The sequence below is a fragment of the Rhinolophus sinicus genome, chromosome 8 (genome assembly GCF_057876585.1).
Source record: "Rhinolophus sinicus isolate RSI-liver-muscle chromosome 8, RSI-T2T, whole genome shotgun sequence".
Taxonomy (NCBI): domain Eukaryota; kingdom Metazoa; phylum Chordata; class Mammalia; order Chiroptera; family Rhinolophidae; genus Rhinolophus; species Rhinolophus sinicus.
The window spans coordinates 43321370-43336951 of record NC_142508.1 but is presented as its reverse complement, the minus strand read 5'-3'; positions in this window follow the sequence as shown (position 1 = coordinate 43336951).

Sequence of the window (15582 nt, the reverse complement as noted above, 5' to 3'; positions counted from 1 at the left end):
GTGGTCACGGGGCACACATATCGCTTGTGCTCTGCACTCTTATGCCCCCTTTGGGGGACTGGGTTTCCCCACCAGTGGAAAGGGGGTCATATTTGGGAAGAGAAGGTCATATCTGAAGGTGTGTGAAGTCCCCTTTAGGAGTCGCTCCTGGCTTGTCAGGGCTGCTACTAGCAGGCAGAGGGAACTACAGCAGGAGAGATTGGCTAAGCTCCAGTGTCAGAGCAGAGGGGGGCCCTGGGATCCTGAGGGTAGGAGTAGAGAAAGGGTGAGTGGCTCTGTTGTCCCTCCCTCACGGACATTCTTCCTTAACAATAAGGACAGTTACCACTGGTGAGCACTAATTGTGAAGGTTAAGTCTACGTAGACATGATCTGATTGAATCTTTATAACAGTGGCTCTGGTTCATTATCGTCCTCACTTTGCAGTTAAGAAGACCAAGCTTCCATAAAGCCATTTGCTGAAAGTCACATAGGTAGATAATAAGTGGGAGAGCTGGGCTTTGAACCCTCTCTCCTTACTCCATTGACTGGCCTAATCCACCCTGGGAGCCAAGGTGAGACGAAGTTTAGCAGCAGGTGGGTGCGGAGGTTGGCATCAAAAGTGGATCACACTGGCAGGTTCTGCTGCTGGTGTCAGGTAGCCCTGGAGAGGAGGAGTATCATGTTGGCAATGAGCCTGCCCCCAGGTAGACACTAGCATTGAAAATAAGTTGATATTGAATGTGATACTAGGAGTACAATAATAGAGCCACCTCTGGTGTCAACAGGGCTTGGAGAGTAGGCCCAGGTCGCCATTGAGGCTCTCTTCAGGAGGGCATAATGGTGGTACCATGTACGCTCTGAGGTTGGTCCCAACAGGCCCTGGCATGAGCACCAGGTGAGTGCTGAGATTGGTCGTAGGTGGGCCTGAGACGGGCTCCAAATGGACACTGGGCAGGCTCCTGTATTTGGACCACCCTGTTCAGGTGCCACCTCTAATCTCGGGTGTGTTTAGGCACTCCCAGGTCTGGCATTTTGCTCAAAGTGCTCTTGGCCCCTGAGCTCTGAGACATGTGGGGAGGGAGCAAAGGGCGGAGAGCAAACAGAGAGGAAAGTTGTTTGTTGGTTTTAGAGGGGGAAGAGGAGGGACGGAGGATTAGCAAGGGCTTGGCAGGTGGCAATCCCCTAATCTCTTTTTTTTTCTAGTTTTCTTTTATTGAGGTAACATTGGTTAACACCATTATATAAATTTCAGGGGTACAACATTATAATTTGATATCTGTGCACTCTAGTGCATGCTTACCACCAAAAATCTACTTTCCCTCCCTGTACCTGGGCTGGCCTCAAGCCTGGGCCCCTCCTTTCCCCCCTTGTTCCTTGAGAAGGAGGCAGGTAGAACTTTGGGGAGTTTGTTTCTCAATGAGGAAGGGCCCTGAGTGTTCAGACTGGCTGCCATGAGCTGGGCGGCAGGGGGTGTGGGACTAAGACTGGGAGAATTCTTTGAGGACAGAGTCGAATGAGTTTCAGCTTATGTGACCCTGGAGCATGGAGTGAGACATCGTCGTCTGATCTCACAGGCCTTACTCTCAGAGGCTGGACACGTGCCAGGGTGTGGTGGTCCAGGATAGGCTGCTAGAGAGAGCTAGTAGTGAACCAGGAAAATCCCTTTCCCTTGCTGGGCTCCTTTTCCCTTTCTGGACAGATGGTACAGCGGTTAAGAGCAAGACTAAGACATGGGTTGGAATCCTAACCTCATCATTTCTTTGTTGTATGACCTTGAACAGGTAACCGAACCTCTCAGCCTTCTGGGGCCAAGGACAGTATCCGCTTCTTTCGCGATTTTGGTGGGGAGTCAATGAGTTAATGTGTGTGGTGTATATAATGGTAAGGGCTCAGTAAATATTAGTTGTTTTTGCTATTAATCTGCGGGATGAAGGAGATGGGTGAGAGGTTCGCTGAATCCCCCTCTGGCTTTTACATTTTCTGGTCTAAAGTCCCCATTACTTTTCCTTTTGAAAAGGAGGAAGACAGAATTTTTTTTCAGGCGCCTCCTTCCCCATTCCTTCCTCAGCACAGCTGAGCCTTACCCCCTGGATCTGTGAATAGGAAACTGATCTTCTGAGCAGCCTCCTGGAGGGATGGCGGATTAGGCAGATTAGGCGGATTAGGCGGTGCCAGGGTTAGCGCCTCAGTTTGTTCTGGATGGGCACGGAGCCCTGCACAGGGCATTGCCTCTCTGTCTCAATCCTCTTGTCTCTGACTGTCTTTCTCTTTCTCCTTCCCTGCAAGTCAGCCTGCCTTTCAACACTCTTGTGTGCTCTTGGATCTCTTTATGTTTGTGTCATTTTGTCCAGTGGGTTTTCCTAGATGCCTCTGTCATGTTTATCCTTATTTATACATCTGTATGTGTGTGTCATTTTGGGTACATGCGTGGGGTGTCTGTGCATGTCTGCATGTGTCCACGTGTCCATGTTGATATATACGTATGAATTCACGCCTACACCTGTCTTTGTGGAGTGTGTGTTTGTGTATCAACGGGTATCCATACTTGTTTATGTCTGCACATGTATATCTGTGTGAGTGCATGACAGTATGTGTGTGTCCATGCCAGCGTGCCAGAGTGTACACTGATCTCTGGGTCTGTGGGTAACACGAGGACAGGCTTTGGGATATGCCTGTTGGCAGATATCTACTTGTGTGTCTCTGTGTCCATCCTGATGTGTGACTTTATTCACATCTGTGTGTACACATGTACAACTGGTGACTATATATGTGTGTAGGGATGTTTCTGTGCGTGTGTTCTAGGGTAATATGTGGGCACCTGGGCCACATCGTACACACATGAGCATCTGAGCTCTGCTTGTGCCTGTCCTTGTTTGGATTCATTCACAGCCCTGGCCTAGCTCCATTTCCCTTCTTTAAAAAAAGAAAAAAAAAATAGTTTCATTATTTCTCAGAGTATTTACCTCCCCATTTTTCAAGGGTCACATGAAGTAGAAAAAGCCTCCATAGGACAGGTATATCCAGGTCACTCCCATTGGATCCGTTTAAATATCATCTCAGAAAATTCTCTTTCCCGTGGTCTCACCCTCCTGCCAGGCTCCTAAGTCATTCAACAAATTTAACAGTCATTCAACCAGTGTTCACTGAACCCACTACTTTGTACCAGCCTGTGCTGAGCGATGCTGAGGACACGGTGACCAAGACAGTCCTGGGCCCTGTCCTGCAGAGGGGAGACTACCAGTCACAAGACAATGACAGCTCAGAATGGACAGTCCTGGCATGAGAAGGCACAGATAGAGGGGGTCAGGGTGGGATGGGAGCACAGGCAGAAGGGTCAGGGTAGGATGGGGGGCCCAGGGAGCTGTAGAAGCCCAGAAATGGCACCTAATCAACCTTGTAGGTTCAGTATAAGCCACTAGAGGGCTAAGAAGGGATTTTCCATGGGGGCATAGGGAGAGTTGGAAGGGAGACTCTGTTCCAGGCAGAGGAAATAGCCTGTATAAAGGCCAGAGGCCTGAGGAGCATAGTTGAGTGCTATTAGAGTGTAGAGATCTGGGGCCGGGTTCACCCATGATGCTGGAGCTGTCAGCAGGAGTCAGACCATGTGGAGTCTTATGCAACTTGGTGGGGAGCTTGGAGTCTGTCCAGAGGCAACAGGGAGCCATAGAGGGTTTTAAGCAGAGGAACAAAATAGTCAGATTTGTGTTTCAGAAAGATTCATCAGATTTTTGATGAGACTATAAGCTGAGAGATGAGGAAGTGGCTCCTACAGGCATCCAGGTAAGAGAGAACGGAGCCATGAAGATGGGGAGGAGGGGAGGAGTTAGAAAACGATGTGAAATGAAGAATGAATTCTTACTTGGTTATATGTTGGCTGTGTGGAGGTAAGGGTGAGGGAGGAGTCCGGTGTGGGTGATAGATGGTAGTGCCACTTACTGGTTTGGGGACACAGATCAGGAGCACATTTGAGGCAGGAGATAATGAGTTCAGCTTTGGACATAGTGAGCTAGGCACACAGTTCCTGCTCTTAGGGATTTCTTAGTGGGACAGCAGACCTGAATAAATTGAAGTTGTCAGTGATGCTATTAGTATTAATTAGTAATTATTAGTAATAATATACTACTCAAAGTTGAGGATTAGGAGGGCTTTATAGAGGAGGTATCATTTGAACTGGGTCTTGCAGGATGAGTTTACCAGGTAGGGGAATAGAAGAGGGCAGCCCAGGCAGAAAGTCTGAGACATATGAGATGGATGGAACAGAACAGATATATTTGACACGTGCTTCCTCCACAAACTTTGTCAATCAACCTTCTATTCTTTACACCCCAGCCTGATCCAAAACTTCCAGGAAAAACCTGGTTCATGCCCACAAGTGTGCCTGAAATTTATAACCCTGTCCCAAAATGAGAATTTAAAAAAATATTGAAGTGGAATTCACATAACATAAAATTAAACATTTTAAAGCAAACAGTTCAGTCACATTTAGCACATTCACAGTGTTGTAAAACCCCCACCTCTAACCAGTTCCAAAGCATTTCCAAATGAGGATCTTAAGTGAGATTTCTTGTTTTAAATTTAAATACTAGTACTGCTAAAAGGGGTGGAAAAAGATACTTCATGTAAATGGAAATGAAAAAAAAAAAAAAGCTGGGGTAGCAATACTTATAGCAGACAAAATAGACTTTAAAACAAGGGCTATAACAAGAGATAAAGAAAGACCCAGCAATTCCACTTCTGGATATTTATCCAAAGAAACCTGGAACACTAATTCAAAAAGACATATGCATCTCTCTGTTTATTGCAGCATTATTTACAATAGCCAAGGTATGGAAAAAACCTAAGTGTCCATCGACAGACAATTGGATAAAGAAAATGTGATACATATGTACAATGTAATACTGCTCAGCCATAACGAGATAAAAGTACTGCCATTTGCAACACATGCATAGATCTTGAGAATATCATGCTAGGTGAGATAAGTCAGATTGAAAAAGTCAAGAACCATATGATTTCAGTCATAAGTGGGATATAAAACTGAAAGCAACAAATGAACAAACAAGTCCAAGAAATAAACAACAGTATGATGGTTATCGAGGGAAAGGTGATTGGGGAGCAGGTAGAAAAGGGTAAAGGGGGTCAAATATATGGTGATGGAAGGAGATTTGACTTTGGGTGGTAAACACACAATGCAATATACAGATAATATATTATAGAATTATATACTTGAAACCTATATAATTTTATTAACCAATGTCAGCTGAATAAATTTATAAAATAAAGGCCAATGAGAAAAACATCAGAAGAAACCACCCATCCTGACATCTTGATCTTAGATTTCTAGCCCTCAGAAATTAATTTTTAATAGGAGAGAATAAAGTTCTGTTTTTTAAAAAAATTGAAATCTTGCCATTTGCAACAACATAGATGGACCTAGAGGGTAAGTGAAATAAGTCAGAAAGACAAATACCATGTGATTTCACTTATATGTAGAATAAAAAAAAACAAAATAAATGAATGAACAAAACAAATTCATAGATACAGAGAACAAACTGATGGTTGCTAAATGGGAGGGGGCTTGAGTAATGGGTCAAAAAGGGAAAGGGTCAAAAAGATGTGCAAATTGCCAATTATAAAAATAATCATGGGGATGTAAAGTACAGCATAGGGAATATAGTCAATAATACTGTGATATCTATATATGGTGTCAGATGGGTACTAGACTTATCAGGGTGACCACTTCATAAGTTATATGAATATCCAGTTATATGAATAACCACTATGTTATACACCTGAAACTAACATAATACTGTATGGCAACTGTAATTGAAAATTTTTTTAAATATTAAAAAATAAATACCAGGGGTGGATAAATACCAGATGGCTCAGGTGGTTAGAGTGCGAGCTCTCAACAACAAGGTTGCTGGTTCAATTCCCACATGGGATGGTGGGCTGTGCCTCCTGCAACTAAGATTGAAAACGGCGACTGGACTTGGAGCTGAGCTGCGCCCTCCACAAGTAGATTGAAGGACAACCACTAGGAACTGATGGGCCCTGGAGAAACACACTGTTCCCCAATAAAATTTATTAAAAATAAATAAATAAGTACCAGTACTGCTAATAATATCATTCATGGAGCTTATTATCTTACTGTGTGAAGTTTTTATGAGCATGATCTTATTAAAGCCCTCACAGCAAGCCTCTGAGGTTGGTTTTATCATCCCCATTTTGCAAATGAGTTAAGTAAGGCCCGAAGAGTTGGAAGTGAGTTGCTTTGGGTTGCACAGTTAAGGGCAGAGTCTGAACATGACCTTGTGTGACAAAATTTCACGCTCTTAACCCACATTCTAGACTGTCAAGCCTCACTCTTCTTTTTTATGAAGCACCAGGAAACTGTCTCTGACATCCTGTAGTTCTTGAAAAACTTCCCTGTAAGCCTGAAACAAAAGATTCCCCCGAAAATTTTTTTTTTTAAGAAGTCTGCTTTTTTTTTTTTTTTTTTAAGATTTTTATTGGGGAAGGGGAACAGGACTTTATTGGGGAACAGTGTGCACTTCCAGGACTTTTCTCCAAGTCAAGTTGTTGTCCTTTCAATCTTAGTTGTGGAGGGTTCTGTTCAGCTTCAAGTTGTTGTCCTTTCAGTCTTAGTTGTGGAGGGTGCAGCTCAGCTCCAGGTCCAGTTGCCATTGCTAGTTGCAGGGGGCACAGCCCACCATCCCTTGCGGGAGTCGAACTGGCAACCTTGTGGTCGAGAGGACACACTCCAACCAACTGAGCCATCCGGGAGCTCAGCGGCAGCTCAGCTCAAGGTGCTGTGTTCAATTTTAGTTGCAGGGGGCGCTGCCCACCATCCCTTGCGGGAGTCGAGGAATTGAACCAGCAACCTTGTGGTTGAGAGCCCACTGGCCCATGTGGGAATCGAACCGGCAGCCTTCGGAGTTAGGAGCATGGAGCTCTAACCACCTGAGCCACCGGGCCGGCCCCCCCGAAATGTTTTAAGGTCTCTTAATAGAAGGCAGACTTGACCTATTGTTTCTGCATTCCTTGGACCATTGACTGAGGACCCAGTTAACCAGTGTTATTACAAAGGCCACTGGCAGTGAGGTGGTGAGTGAGCCTGGAGAATAAGAGGTTGTGGTCAGAGTGAAATATTTGTCTCCAGATTTCAGGGTGATTAGGATTAGGGTGGGGCTGCTTTAATGTTGACTGAAATGAAGTGAAGGGAAAGACCAAAGAAGAGAAAGTCAAGGTTCTTTCTGTCTAATTGTTTGGACAGCTTATGCCCATGACCACTGAAATGCCTCCTCCTCAGGAAAATGGCAGGACTTGGGGTAGAGAGAGAGGGGGAAAAGTTTGATGGATGACAGGGATGAAGAAGACAGACTTAAAGGAGAAAGGATTTTTATATGAGGGTGGAGGGGTCATACTCTAGAAGTGCTCTGAGGAGTTTCTGATTCTGGTAATGGTTGAGGAGCTCTTATTGAATCAAACATCCAAAAAATAACAACGATAAACTCAGAATAAAATATTTTTTAAAAATCTAATTCCCTGAAATCATTGGAGAGTGAAAAAAAAGCAGGCAGATACTGAAGGGGATTGGAAGAAGGGAGTTTCCTGCTTATTATAACTTTTAGCCTGAAGGCAGGCCCTGGACAGTGCCTTGGGGGTGGCTAAAACCCAGATAGAAACTGTAGATTTCTGACTTGAAGAATCAGAAGACAGAGTTCAGAGTGATTATAGCATCTGGTGGTCGTGGTGGTAAAGTCTCAAAGAAGGAGAGAGCCAGAGAGGGGGAGCCCCAAATTCTACGTATAAACTCTGTCCAAATTTCTTACTGATTGTTGAACTACTTATGTGCTAGAAAACTCCAAGGTGCCTGCTAAGGCTAAAATAACTGAAATGAGATTTCTGAGTTGAGAACTTGAGCTCAGCCAAGTTAACTGCTCCCTGAAACAAAACAGAACACAAAACAAAACAAGAAAACTCAATATTCTTCCATATTGAACATAACAGAATGCAGAGTCTCTACAAAGTATCACTTGTAATATCCAGGACAAAATCCAAAAGTGCTAGGCATATGAAGATATAGGAAAATCTGACCATACTTAAGAGAAAAGCAATTGATGGAGGCTGACCCTGGCATGACCCTAGTGTTGGGACTTAGCTGACAAGGTTTTAGAAGCACCTGTTATGTCGATACTCAAGGCTGTGCAAGCGGCATTGAGACGCAAGAGGCATTGACCATAACTTCTGACCCTGAGGCCAAATGAGTAATATTTATTGGAGAGAGGGTTCGGGAAAGCTGTGCTCTTGAGAGGAGAGCTTATTCTGAGTAGGATTGGGAAACAGAAAATTTGGACAAGTGGTTTATTTATTAAGCATATATTAATAGAACATCTATTGTGTGCGAGGCACTGTTCTAAGCATTGAGGATACAGCAGTCAACATGACCCTTTGGAGTTTACATTTTGAATGTGTCCAGGCACTTAAGTCAAAGACATTGTCATGTGGGGTGTCATGTGGGGTCTCTGGTCCCACTCCCCACATAAGAACGCAGGACATGGTAAGCCAAAAAGGAACACCCACAGAGCCATAGATAGGGGAGTCATACCACTATATTCTCGCTGGCAGCTGGGTGGGAGACACAGGGAGCAAACATCCACCTGCACCCCAACGAGAGGTCTTCCTGCACCCGTCTCTCTGGCAGCCGGACGACACGCACGGGATGTAGGATCCACACGATCTGCAATCTGCTGTCCGCTTTTCTGCCTGCCAGCCAACCAACCAACCAATCAACGCCGTCACGGCAGTTACATCAGCAGCCAACTGGCCAACTGGCTACAGCCAACTGCCAACCACCACAGCGACGGCCATCCAATCAAAGTTGATGGTCATTTACTACCCGAGCCAGCACCTTTCCATGTGAGGCTGAGAGCCCCGGAACTGCACTCCTGGCTCTGTCCCCACAACATTCTGCCAAGGAACCTACTTCCTACTTTGGAAAGGGGGCATGGAAGCAGGAAGGAAATACATGACTGATAATAATGACTATATTTATTATTGTAGCTGATGATTATTAAATGCCATGTGCCAAAAACTATGTTGAGTGATCTGCATGAATTACCTTGTCTAATTTCCCCAACAGTTCTGTGAGATATGTTATGAGGTTGGACAATTAAGTCCACGAACTCATCCTGGAGAACATGCTACATACCTCATTGCTGAATATCACCAAGGTCACCTTCAAAGTACTCCCCTTGGGAAGTTATGCACTGACACCAGCACTTAGTCCACCCTTCAAAACAATTTCTTAACTCTTTTTCTGGAATGGCCCTCAGAGTTGTCGTCGTATTACCCTTGATGTCCTGAATGTCATGAAAATGTCTTCCTTTCAATATTTCCTTTATTTTCAGGTAAAGAAAGAAGTCATTGGGGGCCAGATAATGTGAGTAGGGAGGGTGTTCCAATACAGTTATTTGTTTACAGGCTAAAAATTCCCTCACAGACAGTGCCATGTGAGCTGGTACATTGTTGTGATGCAAGAGCCATGAATTGTTGTTGAAAAGTTCAGGTCGTCTAATTTTTTCATGCAGCCTTTTCAGCACTTCCAAATAGTACACTTGGTTAACTGTTTGTCCAGTTGGTACAAATTCATAATGAATAATCCCTCTGGCATCAAAAAAGTTTAGCAACATCGTTGCAACAAGTTCGGGAACTTAATTTGTCAGACCTTGTATTATCTACAGTTTACAAAAATGAAGAAGCAGAAGTCACCAAGTAGAAAGCCGCAGAACCAAGACTGGAATCTATGTCTGTGTTTACAAAGCTCAATCACTACACTATATTGTAGTTTACCAGGCAAGGTTTTGGAAATATTAAGAGGAACAACAACAGCCTGGCTTGAGTGAAATCAGTTCACATACTTGAAGGTATTCATGCAAGTTTGCATCAGGAGACATATAAAAATGTCATGAAACAACCCAAAATGTCCACCAACAATAGAATGGAGAAATAGACTGTGATGTTTTCATAAAGTGGGTTTATTCAAAGGACATAATCATCCATGAATGACAATGAATTATAGCCACATGCATCAACATGGATGAATTGCAGAAACATAATACTGATTGAAAAAGCAATAAGAGAAGAATACATTTAGTGTGATTCCATTTACGTAAAGCTTAAAAACAGGTAAAGCTAATGTAATATAACAATGTATTGTTTCAGGATAATTTATATTTGGTAAAATTATAAGTAAAAGCAAAATAATGATAAGTAGAAAATTCAGAATGGAAATTGTTTCTGGGGGGAGGCAGGGAAATTATTAGAAAGGGATGGACAAAGTAGACTTCTCAAGGATTAACAATGTTTTATTTCCTAGGTTAAGTGGTGAGTGTTCACTTTCTTTTCTTGAAACAGTACATATATATTTTATACACTCATTTATATGTGTGATAAATATAGTGGATTCAGTGGCCTTGGAAGAGACTCCAGCCTTGATGACTTGATTTTAGATTTCTGGCCTCCAGAACTGTGAGAATAAATTTTTGTTGTTTTAAGCCACCCAGTTTGTGGTAATTTGTTATGGCAGCCTTAGGAAACTAATATGTTTCTATAAAAATAAACCACTTAAAAACTGAATAATAAAGTGTGTGTTTTATGTGCTGTTGAATTGACTCTGACTCCTGGTAACCCTATGAATGAGTAACGTCCACGATGTCCTGTCAAAAACCCTGTTCAGCTCCCAGAGACTCATGCCTATGGCTTCTTTTATGGAGTCAATCCATCTCATATTTGGCCTTCCTTTTTTCCTGCTGCCTCCTATTTTACCCAGCTTTATTGTATTTTTCAAAGAACCCTGCCTTCCCACGATGTGCCCAAAGTAGGACAGCTTCAGTTTTGTCATTTTTGCCTCCAGAGATGTTTCAGGCTTTATTTGCTCTAGGACCCACCTGTTCGTCTTTCTGGTGGTTCAGTGTCCATAGAGCTCTACAACGTCATATTTCAAATGAATCGATTTTTTTCCTACCAGCCTTCTTCACTGTCTAACTTTCGCATCTATATGTAATAGTTGGGAATATGAGAGTATAGATGATCTTAACTTTGGTCTTTAATGACACATCTTTGCTCTTGGTGATCTTTCCTAATTCTTCCATTGCTGCCCTTCTGAGTGCCAGCCTTCTCTTGGTTTCTTGGCTGCCGTCTCCATTTGAGTTGATGACTGAACCAAGGTAAGCAAATCTTTAACGATTTCAATGTCTTCATTGTCTATGTTAAAGGTGTGTATTTCTTCTGTGGTCGTGATTTTTGTCTTCTTGGTGTTCAACTGCAGTCTTGCTTTGGTACTTTCTTCCTTCCCTTTCATCAGAAGTAACTTCAAATCATTGCTACTTTCTGCCAGTAAGATGGTGTCATCTTCAAATCTTAAGTTATTGCTATTTCTTCCACCAATTTTGACTTCTTCCTCTGAGTTTGGCTGAGTTTCCCATATGATATATTCTGTGACCAGATTAAATAAATAAGGAGATAAAATGCACCCTTGTCTGATACCTTTCCCTATAGGAAACCGTCTGTCTCTTCATATTCTGTCCTGACTGTGGCCTCTTGTCCACAATGCAGGTTACCCTTCAGGACAACCGAGGGACACCCATTTCTTTCAGAGCAACTCATAGCTTTTCATGACCCATGCAGCCAAAAGTTTTACTAGACTATAGCACATAGATTAATCTTCTAAAATTCTTTGGAGCACTCCAGTGTCCAACAAAAGTTTGCAATTAGGTTTTGAGTGCCTCTTGGTTTTCTGAATCCAGCTTGAACGTCTTGCATTTCTTGCTCCGTATGAGGTAGAATCCTTTGTTGCCTCACTTTGAGCATCACTTTACTTGTTTGGGAAATTAGAGCAATGGTCCTAGAGTTACTGTACTCCTTGGCATCTCCTTTCTTGAAAATTTAGATGTATATTGAATGTTTCCAGTCCATAGGCCATTGTTCTGTTTTCCATATTTGTGGACATATTCTTGTTAGGATCGTGACATATTCAGTGTCTGTGGCTTGAAATAATTCTATCAGGATCCCATCTACCCTTGGTGACATTTCTTTACAATATTTTCAAGGTAGCTTTCACTTCATTTTCTAGAATTTCAGTTTCTTCTTTATAGGAATCTTCTTCAAAGGTATCTGTCATCCTTTTGTCTCTTCTATATAGATTTTCAGTACACCTTCCCTTTTTTTTCTCCTGGTCAGATAATGTGCTTCCTTGTTGGTCATTCAGCATTCCTAGTCTAGATTTGAATTTCCCCTTCTTGAATCTTCTGGTAGAGATCTCTTGTTTTTCCATTTTGTTGTTGTTGTTGTTGTTCTGTCTGCTTACATTGACCATTATAATAGCGCTCTTTATATCTACATAACAGTTGTTGAAAAACTGTATTCAGGATTCTTACCCTGCTTTTGTCACCTTTTACTTTTGCCTCTCACCTGTCTCTAACAATTCTTAGTGTTTTTTCTGTCATCCATTTTAGTTTATCTTTCTTTTTCACTTCTGGCTTTGTCTTTTTGCCTTCTTTCCTAATATTTCTGGTTTCAGTCCATAGTTCTTCTGGTTCTCAGTCAATTAACAGTGCAAATCTCTTTTTCATGTGGACTTTAAGTTGATCAGGAATGTTTTTTATATTATATTTTGGCACGATGATTCTTTTAGTACTTCTCTTCAGCTTTACTCTAATGTTTGATATTAACAGTTTGTGTCAGTGCCACAACCTACCTCTAGTCTTGTTTTGGCAGAGAGAATACAAGACAATGATAGATGTACGTAAATATCCAGGAAGCTCTCTTCTCCTTTGTTGTAAACCCAAATGGCTTTATTACTTTTTTCTGATGCTAAAAATCATGCACACTTGTTATGAAAATCATCATTGTCATCGTCATAGGAAAGGATAAAGAAAAAAGTAAAAGTTATCTCTATGATAGATTACACTATTGTTCAGAAATACTTGCTCCTTCCTCTCCACAATCCCCATGGACAGAGTATATACCTTCACACCTTGATTTTGGCAGGCCCTGTGACTTGCTTCGAGTAATAGATGTGGAGTGACCGCAAACATAAAAAGCACTTGTACCGTGAGGTTTCACTCTTGCACCTCTGCTATCACCATGAGAAGAGGAGCAGGCTAGGCCGCTAGACAGTAGGAGGCTGAGAGGCATGTGGAGTACAGCCACTCAGCCAAGCTAAGCCTAGACCAGCCAATGCCCAGACACATAAGTTAAATACATGCTTATTGCTGAATGACATGTTCTTTGTTACCCAGGAAAAGGTAATGATGAAACCCTAAATATCCCCCCATAGAAATAAGACTTTCTATTTAGGTATACATAACAGTTATATCACTTCAAAAATTTCTGTTTTGGGGCAGCCAGTTGGCTCAATTGGTTAGAGCACAGTGCTCGTAACACCAAGGTCGCTGGTTTAAGTCCCACCTGGGCTAGTGAGCTACGCCTTCCACAACTAGATTGAAGACAATGACTTGACTTGGAGCTGATGGGTTCTGGAAAAACACAGTGTTCCCCAATATTCCCCAATAAAAAATTTAAAAAAAAAATCTGTTTTCCACACTCTTTGTAGTCAGATTCTAGCCTCACTCCCAATCCCAGACAACCATATATCCATTTTCTGTCCCTATCATTTTTTCTTTTCTTTAATTTTGTATAATGGAAACACAGAGTAGAAGCTTTGAGTTCTTTTGTTTTCACATAGCATACTACATCCATTTCATAGCATGTATCAGTACTTCATTCCTTTTTTGTTACTGAGTAGTATTCCATTTTATGGACATACTGAAGTCCATTCACCAATTGAAAAACATTTGGGTTGAGTCTGGGTTTTGGCCATCATAAATAAAATTGGTATAAAATTTAGTGTAAAGGTTTGGTGTGAACATAAGTTTTTATTTCTCTTTTTTAAATTCTTAAGAGGGGGATTGCTGGGTCATTTGATAAGTGTATGTTTAACTTTATAAGAATCTGCCAAACTTTTCCAGAGCATCTATATCACTTTACTTCTCCTCCATCAGCCAAAATAGGAAAGGAAATTTTGCATTTCTTTGAATAAATACCCAGGAATGGAATTGCTGGGTCAGAAGGTAGTTCTAGTTTTAATTTTTTGAGGAACCTCCATACTGTTTTCCATGGTGGTTGCACCAATTTGCAATCCCACCAACAATACACAAAGGTTCCCTTTTCTCCACATCCTCACCAACACTTGTTTGTTGATTTATTGATGATGGCCATCCTGATGGGTGTGAGATGATATCTCATTGTGGTTTTTATTTGCATTTCTCTAATGATTAGTGATGCTGAGCATCTTTACATATGTCTATTGGTCATCTTTTTGCCTTCTTTGGAGAAATGTCTATTCAGGTCCTCTGCCCATTTGTTAATTCGATTGTTTGTTGTTTTGGTGTTGAGTTGTATGAGTTTTTAAAATAAATTTTGAATATTAACCCCTTATCAGATGTATCATTGGCGAATATCTAGCATGAGCCAAGACAAGTGGTTTATACAGAAAAGCCACTGGAAGCAGCTTGGGTAGGCCTGAAAATTGGGTGGGGCAGGGTCTCAGGGAATCCAGGTGAACAATGTTAGCCAGGTTGATGGAAACTCAGATATGGCGCTGCCTGCGTCTGCATGCTGTGACGGGGGAGGGCTCAAAAAATAAACAATGGCTTCCACCAGCTCATCCATCTGGGAGAAAGCTGCCCCTCCAACCCTTGTCCTAAAGCCAGAAAATTTTCTTCCTCCCCTTATGTCCCTGGCAACTTTCAAGCTGCTCTTCCAGTGCTGGAGCTCAGAGTGAGTCTGTCAGCAAGTACATCCATGAGAGGGCCTATAAGAGGAATGCCTCGGAATGCAGCCGCCCTCCATCTCACTTAGCCACAATCTTAGCTGGTTTTCATAGCCAGAAGTTATGGGGACTTCTCTCCCTGGTACTAGAACCCTGGCCTGGGGAGCCTGGTGTGGTCTGGGACCCCTCACACCTCTGGGGGGAACCTCCACAACTGAGATATCCCTCCCCATTTTTAACTGCCATACAGGGGTGTGGGACCAGCCTGTTTCATGGCTCCACCCCTCCTACCAGTCTCAAGTTGGCTTCTTCTGTATGTCCTTAGTTGTGGGGCTTCAGTTCATCTAGACTTCAGGTGATTATAATGATGGTTGTTCTATAGTTTAGTTGTAATTTTGATTTGGTCATGAGAGGAGGAGGTAAGCAGAGCATTTACCTACTCTGCCATCTTGACTAGATCAGGACCCACTACCTCGCAATTCATATGTTTAAAATTGTGTGCTGTTCTTTGAGTAGCATGATGAAATCTTGCATCATCCAACTCTGTCCTACCTGGGATGTGAAACTTCCCTTTGTCCAGCATATCCGCAGGCTGCCTGCCAGTTAGTTATTTAGTAGTCACCTAGGTTATCAGATGGACTATTGTTTATTGCAGGGCTTGTGATCATGTAGCCCTCATTTCACTAATAATGGCTCCAAAGCCATTCACATAACTTTTGTTACAGTATATTGTCATAATTGTTCTATTTTCTTATTAGTTATCGGTGT